Source organism: Alexandromys fortis, unplaced genomic scaffold, assembly GCF_014885135.2.
Source record: "Alexandromys fortis isolate MF-2015 unplaced genomic scaffold, M_Fortis_MF-2015_v1.1 scaffold_211, whole genome shotgun sequence".
NCBI lineage: Eukaryota > Metazoa > Chordata > Mammalia > Rodentia > Cricetidae > Alexandromys > Alexandromys fortis.
Genome location: NW_026068103.1, coordinates 1,657,809 through 1,671,478, shown reverse-complemented (window position 1 = coordinate 1,671,478; position 13,670 = coordinate 1,657,809).

Sequence of the window (13,670 nt, the reverse complement as noted above, 5' to 3'; positions counted from 1 at the left end):
TCCCCTTCTCACTTTTCTCTCCCCATCTCCCCTTACCCCCCTCCCACCCCACTCCCAAGATCCCAATTTTTGCCCGGCAATCTTGTCTACTTCCCATAACCAGGAGGATAGCTATATGTTTTTCTTTGGGATCACCTTCTTATTTAACTTCTTTAGGATATCAAATTATAGACCCACTGACCTTTATTTATCTCTAGAAACCAATTATGAGTGAGTACATCCCATGTTCATCTTTTGGGGTCTGGGTTACCTCAATTTAAAACATGAATTGCTGAAACTGCAAGGGGAATACTCTTCAAGACACTGGCATAGGCTGGAATGTTCGGAACAGAGCTTCAACAACACAGAAGCTAAGCCTGCCTATAGCAGATGGGACCACAGAAATTAAATCAGTTCTGCACAGCACAAGAGACTCCCAGCAGAAGAACGAAGAGCACACAGCGCGGGAGTAGATATTCCCCAGCGGCTCTTCAGACAGCAGACACACTTTCCAGAGCTTGCCAAGAAACTACACACCAAGAAATAAAACTGCCCACCAATAAATGAGCTAAGTCAATGAGCACTTTTTAAGAGGAGAAACACAAATGGGAAGTAACTATTTTTAAAGTGTTCAGCATCTGTAGGTATCTAGCCATTTGCTATAAAGAGAAACCTCTTTGATGAGGGGCGGCACTACACTTATCTGTTGGAATGAGGAGAAAATTTAAACCAAGTAAGAAATTTTGCTGGTCTAGCCAAGTGGCAGTAGTAGACTCTTTTCTAATGCCCACTTCTAACACCTTTATTTATATCTTGCCATGCACATAACTGATGAGAAGTGTTTTTTCCTGACTATCCTATGTGCTCATTCGCACAGCCACCATTTGCCTGTTGCCATTACTACTCCGGCCACAGCCTCGGTGCATTTCCCTGGCTTCTTACACTCCATTCATAGCATCCCTTCAGCATGAACAGCCATCTGTCTTACATTCTAAGACAGATTCACAAAGCTAAGCTCTTCCTTGCACTTCCCTCAACACCCCTCCCCCTCCCGTCCTCTTAGCCATCACCCTCACCTATGTTCGCTAGTCTGCGTGAACCTAATGACCTGTTTTGTCCACAGTCTCCCCGCTTTCTCTAAACTATGCTGGAGAAAATGATAGAGCTGGACACACTGATTTCACTCTAAATTTGTGAATACAAACGAGCGAGCAAAGCTGCCAAGCCAGATAGCTTGGTGCCTCTCTGAGCACACCAAACCGTCTTCCGTGCACCTAGGACTCATACACCATCACACTTTCTTTCCCTGGAGTTCAGTTTGAATATCCCAACCTGAGAATCTCTGAACCAAACTCTGTGTTGCTGTAGTTTCCTCCTTCAGCTAAACTTCCTCCTTCCGCTACTTGCTTCCTTCATGGTCCTTGATTCCAATTAGGAATCATGTTCCTTGTTTGTTGTACGCAGGCCATTTGTCTTCCAGGTTATATATGCTTCAACTTCCATGGAGATCTAAGACCATGACTGCTAATGATTTGTAGGCTTGGACATTGTATGGGTTTAGCAAATACTCGATAAATACTTGAACAAGTACATGTATGTGCAGGATTCCATGCCATTCGTTTCTTTATTCAATCAGTACTCTTTTGAGCAGAGATTTCTAAAGGGAATTCTGGCACAGACTTTGCTTCAGCAGCATAAACGGCATCAGCAGCCAACATGCCCCCCCTCCACTGTTGCCACTGGCAACAATGAAATTAGCTATATAAAACCTGACACGAGAGCTGCAGCATCCATTCAGCAAAATAACCACTCAGACTTTCAGCTAACATAGCACCAAGCTATGACTGTACTTTTAGTAGGTGAGCAAGGGCAGAGCATTGTCTTGCCCAAGACGAGGCCCTAGCACAGCTCCTTCCTCCCACCTCCATAGTGACTCAAGGGGATATCGAATTAATTGGTCTCACTGTTTCTCCCACAAGGCACTTCTGGGGGAGGAGCTGAGAAGCCAAAGAGCTACTTTCATACAAGAAGGAGCTGTGGGAGATCTTGTGGTATGTTGTATATCATTGTAAATAAAGGTGTGGTTTACATAGTTATCTACTGCTTAATGCCAATAGACATTGACAATACATGTGGAGACTCTGTGCTCACAAAAGGACCAGTTATCCAACCCGACAGATGTCCTGACTCCTTTTTTCTGTGCACACTCCCACTCTTTCCCAACATACTTGCAGGATGCACTACGTAGAAGCAAAAGTCCAGCGAACAAGTGCACTGCTACGGAGCAGATCAGCTGTAGGAAGGACATCAATATTGACAGGACGCCCATTGCGACCATTGATTGCTTGCCTCATCAGATAGTCACGAAAATCTTTGTGTATACATTAACATTCTTGTTTTGGCAAATTAGGAAATTGAATCTTAGGGATGTGATGACTCTCAGACCATTTAGGCCACTATATAGAGCACTTTATACTGGGTTGTTTATGAACCGCACAGTGTACCTTTTACACTTTAACTCCCCAAGAAGAAAATGCCAAGGGATTGGCCATCTAGTGGGAGTGCATTTTCTGTTTTACTGATCAGGGAATTTTTATTGGTTGCTTTTGTTATGGTTTTGTTTTGATTTTTTAATAGCCCACCAAGTCCAACCTGTGTTGCCTATATGTTCACATGTGTGGGACCATCTACTGAAAGTTGGTAGGTCCACAGGAGTGAGGGTATCGTCTTTCTGTGTTCTCATGCAGCAGAAGGGGGAAGGTTGTTAATTCCACCCACTGAAGCTCTCCCCTCATGACCTGATCACCTCCCCAGTTCCCTACCTCCTGAAACCATCATTCTTGGGATGAGGTTTGAAGTACAGTAAGATAGTAAAAAATCTATTAACTGACACTGTGTATTGATTTAGTTAGCGATTTACTCAAAGCTCTGCTTGTACTGCCTGTTTACCAAACAGGACTTAACTTGCTACCTGGAGAAGAATTAGCTGAAGAAATAGTTGAAACAATCGGGCTATTTTTCTTAATAACCTGCTGACTACCATGTGGGCTTAAAATCTTGCTTGCCTCCTACCCCACCTTTCGGTTTTGGAGTGTAAAATGAGAATGCAAGCTGGACCCAATACTGAGGCCAGAAGCTACCCTGGCTTTGGTCCACTGACAGCACCTCTTCTCTTCCACTCTCATTGGTGTCAGGGTGCTTATTCCGAAAACATTCCCCCAACAGCTTCAGCATATAAAAATGCAGTGCCACAACTATTCAACAAACTTCTTAATTTTCCAGGTCTGTAATCCAAATCCCACAGCAGAGCTAAGCAACCCAAATAAGCAATAGACATAGAAATGAAACTAATGATAAAAGGACAGACATGAGAGAGATTTGCAGAACCGCAGGGACTGTGTCTTTCTTGAATTGGAACAGGGCCACAGTGGTTTCTGATTCAGGTAAGCAGACAGACTACAGGATCATTTCCCAACCTGTAGAGGAGAGATTGTCTGGGCAGACAGGGAAAGAAAAAAAAGATAAAACATGCAGAATTAGAATTTTACACAGAAAAAAAATATTAGTACATTACTGGCATGGCGTGAGCAAGATTTGTCTTGAGGGGGCTGGATAGGTGGTTCGGTGGCTAAGAACACTTGCTGCTCTTCCAGGGGACCCAGGTTAGATTCCCAGCATCCACACGACAATTTATATAATCTGTAACTCCAATTCCAGGAGATCCAGCACCCATTTCAGTATTCCTCCATTGTCATGTCCAGTATAGCCTGGTGGAAACCTGATTGAGGCAACAAGGGAATAAATAAAGGACAGATAACAAACATATATACAAAAAAGGTTGGAATGGGATGGAGCTACAGCAACTATCAATCTTGAAGTTCAGCAAAGGAGAGGGCTGGGTCAGCGAGTCTCAGCAAGAGGCCTACAGGGGTGTATCTCAAGTTAGAGCCATCCTGGAGGAGGAGGATGAAGTTGCCAGCTTTTACACACATGGATCAATCTTTCCTAAACTCTGTACTTGGACCAGGCACAGGCTTTGCCATGCAGCCAAGCCTCACCAGGAGGAAGGCTTTGCCAAGCCTCTGGGCCGCACTAGGTATAAGGATTTGCCAATGCCTGTGGATCTGCATCATTGGTTCCCATTAATAATCCACATTCATTCACTATGGGCTTTCTCCCTCCATGGGCTCCAGACATGCAGCTAGTACACAGACATGCGTGCAGGCACTTTCATATAAAAACAAAAGGAAATAAATGAAAGATGTGTATTGACAAATTTTTATTAACTGCAAAATTATTGGTCACCTTGAAGTTAGTAATTTTACTTAGAGGTAACAAGTATGTTACAGCAGAATTGATGGGTAGGTAGCATGTAGACAGACTAAAACAATTTTTATGAGGTGTGTGGCACAGATAACAATATTGTACCAGAAACATTATTTTCTGTTATCTATTGATGAACTGTTAATAAAATTGTTTTTAAAAACTATTCCAAGCTCAATCTCAATCTCAGAATTGCATAAGCTCATAGTTCATGGGAAGACCTACATGGCTTACTTTCTTTCTCTTTCCCAACTGTGACAGGTTTTAAAGAATGCAGGTCATTTATCTCCTGAGATTGTACCTTATATTAAATATAACGAGATGACACAGAGACTTCTAATTAACTATGAAAGCTCAGCCTATCTATTAGTCTTGTTTCTAACTAGCTCTTATAACTTAAATTAACCTATTGATATTAATCTACGTTCTTCCACGTGGCTTGTGCCTGCTACCTCTCCTCTGCATATCTTGCTTGCTCTACATGTCCTGGCCTCTCTGTCTATTCTTTTTTTCAGAGTCCTCTCTGTCCCCAGAAGTCCCACCTAATCTCTTCTTGTCTAGCTATTGGTCATTTAGCTCTTTATTAGATCAATAATAAGGTGCTTTGTCAAAGACAAAGTTTCACAGTTTAAACAAATATTCCACAATGGTTAAATTTACCTGAGGTTTCCCCTTCAGTAGGTTGAGTTTATGCACTGATACAAACAAACACAACAAGGGTGAAGTAGGTGCTCTCTGATGCTTTGTGTCAGCTGACACAGACATCATCTATATTAATACCAACTGGGGTCATTTGGTGAAGGTGTGTTAGCCCATGTACTTTGCTGTAAAGTTTCTATGTTCCTCTTTGTGCCTTGTATGAAAACTCCTAGATAATTATCAGTATGCTACTGATGTGGGAGTGATTTTTTATTAATAAAGAAACTGCCTAGGCCCATGTGATAGTCCAACCCTTAGGTAGGCAGAGAAAACAGAACAGGATGCTGGAAGAAAGAAGCTGAGTCAGGAGTAGCCATGGTTCTCCCACTCCAGACAGACGCAGGTTAAGATCCTCCCTGTTAAGCCACCTCATGGGCTACACAGAATATTAGAAATGGGTTAGAACAATATGTAAGAGCTAGCCAATAAGAGGCTGGAACTAATGGGTCAGGCAATGTTTAAAAGAATACAGTTTCCTTGTAATTATTTCGGGGCATAAGCTAGCCATGTGGGTGGCCGGGTGCCGGGGACGCAGCCCCGCCGCTCTTATCACTACATGCTACTATTCATAAAAATATTATTGCACTGTTTTTTACATTTTTATTTTAATGCTTTTATCAGCATATATATGTATATGTGTAGATATATAGATATAAAATAATGGTTCCAATAAAACATTTTCATACATATGCATAATTTACCTAAATCATATTTACTCCTGTTAATTTATTCCTTTTTCCAACTAGCCTTTTTCCAGGTCTCTATATATGAGTGTGTATATGTGTCTGGGTGTGTAAGTATGTTACCCAATGACTATAGTATCATCAAGACATTTTTAGGAGCAAGAGAGGAAGCTGGTTTTGAGAAGCACATGCACTTTTCTTGTGTCTACACCACTAAAGGCAATACCTCTCCTTTGCCCATCAACCATTTCACCATATAAATTCTCAAGAAAGCTGGGCTCTATAGTGCCCCAACTCCAGAAGAGGGTTTAAAAAAAACACAATATGAATTCTAGTTTTTGTATCCACATATGAAATTGTTATTTAAACTAAATACTAAGTCATCTGTTAAATTCTGATTTTTAATTATATTTAGCATTCTAATAGTTAATAAATAGATTTTTCTATACTAGTTATTTTCTCATATATTTATTTAGATCACTTAGTACTCAGGTATTTGCATTTCATTCCATAGGCTAATCTTACTTTATTCTACAGGTTAATCTCATAGTTTGACTCTTAAACTGGCCCAGATTTGGCCAATAGAATCCAGACAAAAGCAGGTTTATAAAGGACTCAGTAGAGAATGACTGAAGACAGAGGTGAGTCTGATTTGTGCTCAAGAGATTGACAGTCCAAAGTCATGAGGCTGCATCTGGCTGAGACTTCACACTGCACCACAGCAAAAGGCAAACATCACAGGGCTAAAGCAGCAAGAGAGAGAAAAGGCTAAACTCACTCTGTTGACAGCCTCTCAGAATAACTAACCCACTCCCCCAAATAACGTCATTAGTCTACTCTTGCATGTGGAACATGCCCACTCACTCCTGAAAGCTTGCTTCTCAACTCTAGTGACTTGGGGATTAAGTTTCTGACTTGTGCACCTTCAGGGCCAGATTCAAGTGTAACAGAGAAGAAAGGGAATGGTACATAGAATAAAGGCTGGGGAAAATGACCCAAGAAAGGAAGAGACCACTCTGTCCATTCAACTAAAAAGAAGGAAGATGGGAGAGTTGAGGCAGAACAGAACTCTAGGGATTGTGGAATTTCTGAGAATCGGGATGTCAGATAGTTTCCTGGGAGTGAAAAGTGATGAAGGTCATGAGTCCAGATGAAAGAAGTAGCAGTTTCTGTGGCCGTGCCATGACAGTGGATGGCAGGTGCTTAGAATCGCATAAATCCTTGATCTTCACAGAGAACCCATCTTCCCTGCCTCAGCTGTAGAGCTGAAATAAGTTGGTTCACTGCCCTCTTACCTCACCTCTCCACATAGTTCAACATCAAGTGTACCAATTCTGTTGTTACCTAGCTGAAATTCTTTTAAAGATGTTTTTATGTACCTTGGGGTTTTGCCTGTGTGTGTCTGTGTGAGGGTGTCAGATTCCCTGGAACTGGAGTGACAGGCAGTTGTGAATTGATGTGTGGTTGCTGGGAATTGAACCTCAGTCTTAACCACAGAGCTTTCTCTCCAGCTCCAAATTGAACATGTTTAAGTGACTGAAATGGATGTATGACAACATGGTAAATATTTTTAGATTTATTTATTTATTATTTATTTATCTGGGAGCATGTTGGGGTCAAAGGACAATGTAAGGCCGCCATCTTTTCTTTCTAGATGTGGGTCCTGATAATCAAACTCAAGTCATAAGGCCTGGCATCTCGTAATTTTTGTCTGCGCAAGCACTTCTTTTTAACAGTGCAATGGTGAAATGAGATCAAGGAATATATTTAAACTAAAGAAGGAAAAACTTTCAAGGCAGAACTGTGCTATAAAAAAAAAAAAGAAGGATCCACACCCTAGTAGTTTCACCGAGGCTTAAGGAGAGAGAGGAGGGAGGATTATGGTGATAGGACTCCATGCCAGGCTCTAAGACAGAGGTCCATCCTTTTTAGACAACAGCAGTGTCTTCACACTTAATCCACAGAATTTCAAATGTCTCAGGCCTGGTCTAACAAGACAAGAATCTAACAGCTCACTGTCTCAGAGATATCCCTTGCCAGACCTCCTTCATCCTGACATCCCAAATGCAGCCAGCATCTATAACAAGAGCAGAAACTGCTTTGAGCATGAGTGAGATCAGTGAGAATACAGGTGTCAAACTATTGCTGCTTCTCTGAGTGCTTTCAAAGCAACCATTACCTATCATGCCTCCTTATTTTCCTTCTTCGTTTTTTAAGAGAATATTCTGACCAAGAGATGTGTCTAGCCTCCCAGAAATCAAGTAGGATAGAGGGAATTAAGTTTATAAAGGATGCTTCTCTTGATAGCCCATTTTGTTATGATGCTCAGGTCCACTGAGTTGAAAGCCTTTGAGCACCAGCCATCAACCTTCTACGCTGTGGGTACAAACCTCCAGAAGCTCCAATCTGTTTCTCCCTAGAAGCATAAAGCCCTACTTCTGCCTGTGATAAGATCTTTCAGAAAACCCCATGGTACTTTCAGACCCAGCTCCCTTACACCACACCTCAGTCTCTGCCTCCCACGCCTGAGTGTCTACACACTGTCTTGTTTCTCCTCTTTGCCTCTAATTTTCACATAGGGAAAATTATAGAAAAAAAATTCCAAAACAAATATAAGAGCTCCTAAAGAACATCAGCTCAGTGTGCCCTGCCTGGTGCAAGAGCAAAGATTCACTTTTGTCAGTGATGCCTGAACCAGAATCTTACTAAAGCAAAAAGTATGATAACTTGTATCCATTCCACTAGCCTGGGGTATCTGGAATGGCTGCTGTGACTGACAGGAAATCTGCGACACCTGACTGCATTCTCAAGAGTTTCTATATTCAGGAGTGAAGCAGAGCCTGTGTTTTGTACCTTCAAAGAGATAATTTTTAGTTACTGGCAACTATCACTTCTGCAGAGCTCTGAGGACCCAGGAGAGCAAACACGCCGGCCCACAGAATGAAGCGCCCAGAGCATGTGTGCTGGGCATATTCCATCTGGTGGACACTGAGCTCAAAACTGATGTTTCATTTCTTGTAGCTCTTGTAACAGTATCTTAAAACTGCTACTGTCAGTTTCCGGGTTTAAGAGCTGACACGCTGATGTATTAAAGGGGCTAACTTGCTGGGAAATGGCACTTAGAAGTTTGGCTCAAGATCTGTTATTCTGGAGGCTGTTTCCTTCCAAACTACGTGACTGTGGTGAGCATCCTGTCTGCAAAGAGGCCTTAGAAAAAGCAATTTCGAAGATGAACATAGAACTGCAGTTCTGTATATTTTTGCACCAAATATATTAATGAGGTTGATATACACAAACAACTGAGGAGCCCAAACGTGGCATGGTTTAGAAATTCAGTCTTTTCATTTGTAACTTCCCATTTTACGATTCTTCAAGAAAACTAGATTAACGGATGCCGTGCCACAGTTGTCAGTGCTATAAAAAGAAGGATTGGAACAACAAGCTTCTTGTCAGTGAAGCAAGATTAAAACCTTGATGTCCTGACTCAAGAGTTGACCTTAGCCAAAGATGATAGTGAAAACCTTCACTACCCCTTTTTTAAAAACCATTTTTTCCAGGGATGAAATGTAATGAAATGACATTATGCTCCGTTCTAATTTAATTTTCTATTCTTTCATAATTAATTAAAAGATATGAAACTGAGTCATTTGGTCCAAAGACACAGCTACTGGTCATATTAAATGTTATAACCATTTTCGGTTTCCCAAAATCTCTCTTCTGTTTTTCTTTCCCGCACAGAACCTGAGAGCTGTATGTGATGCAGAACCACAGAGGCTCCTCTCCAGACTCGGGCCTTAACACTGTCTTTCCCCAAAGCTGGCCTAGCTCATTCCACTTCTCTACTACAACATTTCTAATAGCCTCATCCTGGCTTTTGCAAATATCAGTCTAAATTTGCCAGGCTACAGCACAGAGTCATTTCCAACCACGGAGAAACATCAATGAACCAAGAAAAGTCATTTTGTGTGTACGCCAAGTGTCACAGAGTACCAGATGGGTTGCTGGAATATTAGGAGAGAAGTGAGAATTTGTGTCACACTACCCAGAGCCAAAAGTACGGTAGAGGACTCTGTCCTGTAAGATTGCTTTTATTATTATTATAAAATCCCCGGCTGCAAGACAGATTCAACTCTTCTGACGCTAGAATACCTCAGCTTAGGAACGACAGTAATTAACAAGCAAGTCACCTACTGGGGCACAATTAAGCACACAAAGACGAGCAGTTGTAGTGGTCAAATTCAGCCTGGCTATTTGGGATTAAATAAATGCTAGCCTTGGTATTGCGTAGGGTTTGAGATTTGACTTTTTCTTAGAAGGCATCTCAGTGATGAGGAGGAGGGGCTCACGTGTCGGGGAAATTCATATTTTAATAGATGATCATGATACTATTTAGGGCTAATTTTCTAAGCCTCAGATTTAATCTTAGCGTTTTTAAGGAAATTATAATGACCGATGAAATCTCAAGACCATAAAGTCCTTTCCTGCTCGATGTATAGGACACTGTGTTACAGCGACACCTAGTGGTTCCTTTGACTCAGGGTCCCAAAGAAGTCGTTTTAAAAACTGCTTTCTCCTAAGAAATCCGAAATAAGAAGTCAATGTTTAGGATAGTGTTTGCTCTCGGCTCTTTCATGCTTATTTAATATTTAAATTTCCATTTGATGCAATATTTATCCAAAACACTGGTTTCTATTAATCTGCTGATTCTCTCACAGGATTAAAGAGAACTGACTTCATCATCATACCCAAAGAAAAGTGTGGCTATTATACAAGAACATTGTTATTATACAACCAACATGATTCAAAACAGAGTTACCTGTAGGGAAATGCTAAATGTCAATATTTAATAACGCATGCCACTACTACATAAGAATTGAACAAGATACATTTCAATCAACAAGAATCCTGGAATGAATTTGAGTCGTTGTTTAGAGAATTTTGAAAAACAGTTGCCATTGTTTTCTGTTCCCAAAATGGGACTCAGAAGCAAGTCTCAAGCGCCTGGGACATTGTTCCTCCCAATCATTGGTTTTACATTCTTTTTTGCCAGGAACTATTATTGAAATCCTTTCACTTCTCCCAGTAAGACAATCATAAGTGGGGAAATTCTGCACTAATCATTTACAGTGTCTGCAGAGGTCTGCAAGATCGCAATCTTCAAATTGATTGAAGAAATGTTGACATTTATACCGTTCCCCAGTCCTGTTATAATCATTGTCACCAGTATGAATTTGTGAGGATCTTATTTTATGTGCTTGTCAAAATCCCTGTCGCAAAAAAAATGAGACTGAGAAAGTTTAATGCTTTATGTGCTTGCGGAGAGACGGTAATAACCCGGTTACCCCGACCTCCTCCATGTTTCAAAACGCAGTGTCTGGTTACTTCTTGCTCTGCTTTTGCAAGCTCAGCAGCCTAAGGCGGCCAGATCATCAGCCAATCACAGTGCAGAGAACAGAATGCTGGGCACCCTTCCCTGCTGCAGACCAGTTTTCCATCTTGATCTCCCCACAGGCAGGGGTGCTCAGCACACACTTAAAGCTTTCCCACTGATGTTTAAAACACAATGGGAAGCAAAAAATCAAGGCACCTTTTTTAAAAGACATTAAAACTTTTTAATATCTGACGTTAAATTCAGAAAGCTGTCCCGCTCTGCACGAGTCAGTCAGCTGCTTTTCTAAAAATGGGCAAATGACCAGAATAGACCTTTCTTAGAAGAGAGCACAGAAAATGTTTAACGTCACTAAGAATTAGAGAACTCAAATCAAAACTACAATGAAATGCTATCTCACCCCATTCACAACAGCTATTACCAAAATTAGCCCATTCATGCGAGGCAAGGGGAATTCTCGTACAGCCCAGACAATGGAGGGCAACATGGAGGCTCCTCAAGAAACTAAATAGAGCTAACATGCCCAGCCATCCCAACAATATGTGTACAGTCAAAGTAAGTGAGGTCAGCGTGAGGAGACGCCTGCAATCTTCCGTCACTGTTCTCGATAGCCAAGATCTGCTTACGTTAACAACTGAAAAGACAAGAAAAGTACCATATGCATTCATATAAAAAAATGTTATACAGTGATAAAAATGATGGAAATATTTTCCATCTCCTATGACACAGAAGGAGTTGTGTTAAATGAAATGGCTCTGGCTTCATACTTATCTCTACTTCATATTTAGTGGCATCCTTTAAATGACATCATAGCTCAGTCCAAGCTACAAAAAGAAAAATCTGTTTAAGAGTCAATTAAAAAATTATCTAAGGAGGCACACCAAAAATTCAATTTTCCTAAATTCTTTTGTTAAATCAAATAAATCACAAGTTAGGATAAATCATATTTATGCTACATATTCATAAAAATAAAGGTGTGTGTGTGTGTGAGAGAGAGAGAGAGAGAGAGAGAGAGAGAGAGAGAGAGAGAGAGGACTGAGGACCAAACCCAGCCAGGACCTCAGGCATATTATGCAAGTGTCCTACCATTGATCTACATCCCGGTTCTAAGCTGGGTTTTATAGTTATTACATTACTGAAATTGTTTTCCTTTCAGTGGCTTCTCTCTCTTCAATTCTTTACCTAACATAGATCTGCTGTTATACCCATTTTCTTCACTGTGAGATCACATCCTCAAACACATGCAAAAAGCAGCGAGAAAACTTGATGTAGAGAGGGGCTACAAACACTCGAATCCGCCCCGCAGGAAAGTACCTACTCCAGCAGGGCTGCAGCACCCACCCAAACAGCACGATCAACTGGAGACCAAGTGATCAACTCTCTGCGTTTCTGAGGGGCATTCCTCATTAAGCCATGACTCTCACATGTCCGGATGCATTTGGTGTGACTAGAATATAAATGCATTTTGATTGTAATATAAATTTGAGTGGTATGGGCTTTCCTCCTACATGGCATGCCCGAAAAGAGTGATGTCACCGTCACATTTTATTTTATGCATGGCTCCGTGTAAAATACATTTTAAAATAAAGTACATACACACCTACAATGTCAGTTTCCATTTCTACACACCCCACTGTAAATCAGTTTCAATACTTAGCTGCACTGCGTGATGGTACAGTAAAATGGCTCTTTGTGCTCCATAGTCGTATGTAAATGTTGAGAGAAAGATGCCTGCTTCAAGCCCCAGGTGAGTTTATCTTCCTGCATCCAGAGAAGCCCTAGTAAGAGAGCCGACAGAAACACCAAATGGTCCTAAAAAGCATCTATTGAATTCCTACTCTCCAGGCGATGCTTTCTAAAATGTAGAATTTCATCAGTTCTGAATTGAAAAGATTGATCTGCTTGTCATGTTGAATAGACTCTAAAAGTAGTTTAAGCAACAATTGACCCTGAGCACAGTACTTGCAGGTTCTTCTGGGCATGGGGCTAAAGGCAGCCTCAGATTTCTGAGATAACTGAAATGGTCTCTGTTGTGAAAAACGGCGAAGCAGCTTACAACAGACAAACGCTCAAGAGGATTTTCATAATTATAGCTAAGAGAAATGAGATTTACTGCAAGTGGCATTTATAGCAGTAGGGCCATGTCTTTCTTCACAATTCCTTATGATTAAAAAAAATCAATTTCACCTACTTTTCCTAATTCCATTTTCTCTCTCTCTGAAAATTAGCCACTAAATTTAAGCTGTATTACAAAGGGCAACCACAACACTTTATTGTCATTAATCTATTTCTTTTATTGACTTAAAATTTCTGCCGGCTATTTCCAAGCACACTCACCAAGAAGATGTGGGTATGTGCTTGAGTCCACATGCTTGGCCACTGGTGAAGCATATGGGTGGAGACCCAGAACAACTGGCTAGGCAGCAGTGAGCAGGTCAACCTCCATGTGAGCAACTGAAGTCCCACATTGAATATCAAGAGCCCCTTCGTGATCTGCCAGAGCTGCACTAAGACTTTAACCAAATACAGCTGCATTCCCTTGTGTTCCTAGCATGATATTGCCTTTGGTGACTCATCTAGGAAAGCAGCTGCTAGAC